Genomic DNA, 3335 nt, shown 5'->3' on the forward strand with positions numbered 1-3335 from the left:
TGGAAAACATATAACCACCACAACTCTACCAAGAAGAACCACCTTCCTACTATGAACCCTCCCCCCAATTTGATGAACCCTTCCACCCACCCCAATCTCTAATGGATGAAACCCTTGGTGTTCTTGTTCAAGGGCAAGAAGAGATGAAAAGGGATGTGCAAAATTTCATGGCCGCCTTGGATGCGGTAACAAATCAATTAGCCTCCCAATGCTTGAACACTCAAGGAACTCCCATGATTACATGTGGAGAATCGAATGAAGAACATAGCATGAAGGAGAGATTGGAAACTCCGGTGGAAAATGAAGGAAGTTGCTTTATTTTGGAACAATTGGAGGAAGCTTTAATTGTTGAAGAAAAGGAAGAAGTGGTAGAAGACTTAGGAGATGCGAAGTCTCCATGGGAACGTAGAGTTGAAGAAAACCCCTCCAAGATGATTGAAATTGATGCTAGGGAGGAAAGTGCACAGCTTTCAAGGCATATTCCATATGAAGACTTGGATGGGATAGAGAAAGAATTGAGTTCCCTTGGTGATGAAGATCAAGCATCAAGTCTTAGTGGGTGAAGAATCCTTTGAGCATGAAGAACCTTCTCCGGTGGATTTGAAAGCGTTGAGGAGGTAAATTTTTCTCACCCTCCCTATTATGATTTGAGTAAAGGAAAATGTTTAGATAAAATTGTTGAAAAAAGGATTGAGATTAAGAGATCTTGTGAAGAGGTGGAAGTCCCTAGAAATAGAAGAACGAGGGTTGGTTATGCTTTGTCAAGATCTTTGGAAGCATCTTTGCCTAGGTTACCATCTACACTTTCATTTGAGTGGGTGAAATTCATTTCTATTAGCTTCATTATCCCACTTGAATATGGTTTGCTTGAAACGGACGGCCAACTTAGGGAAGTTTGTGGGATGAAGCGTAAGCGGAAAAGGTTTTGTGGTGGGCGTTGCAAATCAAGGCTCATTATGGTTGATGCATCAAACATGAGATATAAAGGTTGGAGTAGTGCTCAAATAGATGGGTCTAGGAGGATTGTTGGCCACTATATAGAGAATTCACCTTACTCACCACCCGGTTGGACTAATAATGAGGATCAACTTCTAGAAGGGTGTGAAAATAAAGTGTGGGATCCTGGATTAGAAAAAGAGGACCAACTTTTGGAGCCCCAAGCTTGTGAAGAACTCCATCAACACTTGGCTCAATCCATGAGAAATCTTGGGGCACAATGGAGAACCAAGCATTGGTGGGAGTTCCAAGATGAGTACAAGCACAAGCCACCTTGATGAGGAGCTCCCCATCAGTCCAACTTAAGGACAATAAACAAAAGTGCTAGGTGGGAGACACCCCACCATGGTAACATCTTTTCATTTTCTCTTTTGTAAATATTTGGTAGAATTAGTCTAATTTCATGTTTTGTTTAGTTAGTTGAGTATATTTGGTAGTTTAGTATGTTAAATAAGGTTTTGGAGGTTTAGAATGCTTGGATTGGTGCAAAAACATAGAAAATTTTTGAAAACAGAGCACCATCCACGGTGCGCGCAATACACGCGTACGCGTACATCAAGCGTTTTGGACCATCCACGCGCGTGTGCCATGCACGCGTACGCGTGGATTGAGAAGTTCCACTTTCCATACCTTGACCTGAGAGTTAGGCCTACACTGTGTGGAAATTGGGCCTGAGGCACAAACCAATTCACGCGTACGCACACCTACCGCGTACGCACCGCTCTCGGAATAAGCCATCGACGCAGACGAACCTTGTGTGCGTACGAATCGCATCCATTGCACCACCATCTGCACGCGCGCGCCATGCGTGCGTACACGCGGATGTCCTTCTTTCACTACATTTTCTTTTCTTCTCTTCTCTCCATTTCTTTCCCTCTCCTTTCTTCTTTCCTTCTTCTACACCTCATCCAACACATCCAAATACCATTGATAACCATTTATTTTAGTTAGTTAATTAGTTAGTTAGTTAGTCGATTAGTTAGTTTTAGTTAGTTTTCATTTTATTTTCTCTTTTTCATTGTAAGTGTTGGATTGTTATTCTTGTTTACCATTAATTGCTACTGAGTATTAAAAAGGGATGTTTTCTTAACATCATTATGTTTATAATCTTTGTTGGATTCTATGATTGAGGTTATATTTTGCTACTTGGTTTTGAGTTTTTTATGCTTACCTTTTGAAAAATACCAAGTGATGAGAATTGCCTTCGAGCTTGTAACTCTTTTTGAATTACATGATTTGGCCACCATGTGGTTTGAGTCTTATTCTGTGATTAGGCAACCTCTTGATGGATGATGTTGTGCATTTACCTTAATGCCTTATGTTATGATCATATGCATCCATAAGCTTTGACTTGAATGCTCTCATGCTTCTTTAATGCTTGTTTTATCTTACAAGCTTACTTAAAGCATCTCAAGTACACTAGGATAAGTGAAGTGCATGCTTCTTTTGTGACATCACTTTTTTTGCTAGTGTGGGATCTAAACCGCGCAATTTAGAATTCACATTAATTCACTCACCTCATTCTAGTGATTTACCTCATTCCAACAATTATGCTTCCTTGCTTTTATATCTTCTCATCTTATGGTGTTATATTTCTGTTTTTCATGATTGATGCACTCCAAGCAATAACGGAAGCAAGACTAAGAACACGCAGCAATACGGAGAGTCACCGTACCCCCTTGCTCATCTTTGAATGCACCGAGGATGGTGCAAACTTTTAACTGTGGGGAGGTCGTCCGACCGGTCGGCGATTTTAGGTGACAAGTTTCTAATTCCAACACTTTTGAATTTCATTCTAGGATTTTAGGATTTTTAGTTGCATTTTCTTAGTTTTGCATATATATACAAAATAAGCTTAGTCAAAATAATGAAATTTTTCAACGATTTCTATCTATAGGGCACCTCAATCGATTTGAGTGAAAACTTTTTATAGAGCTTGCTTGAATTATATATATCTTGTGGATCATGTTTTTGAGCTTAGAACACACAAGTGAGATTTGAGCCTAATGGTGTGGTTACATCTTATAACTACTTATTTTCCCTCTTGTGTGCATTATTCTCTTTCTATGATTGTAATCTTTGATTTGTTTGATTCTTTATGTCCATTATTTTGTGTATTCATGCATTTATATGATTGAGGCCATCATTTCATTTAACTCACTTACCCAAATAGCCTTACCTTTTATTTTCCATTGTTAGCCAACTTTGAGCCTACGATTAACCCACTTGTTCTTAATTTTAGCACAGTACAAGCCTTAAAGCGGAAAACAATAAATGTCCTTATTTGGATCTTTGTTTAGCTTAGGTTAGTGTGTATGAGCATCATTCAAGAATGGGAA

Source organism: Arachis duranensis, chromosome 9 (genome assembly GCF_000817695.3).
Source record: "Arachis duranensis cultivar V14167 chromosome 9, aradu.V14167.gnm2.J7QH, whole genome shotgun sequence".
Lineage (NCBI taxonomy): Eukaryota > Viridiplantae > Streptophyta > Magnoliopsida > Fabales > Fabaceae > Arachis > Arachis duranensis.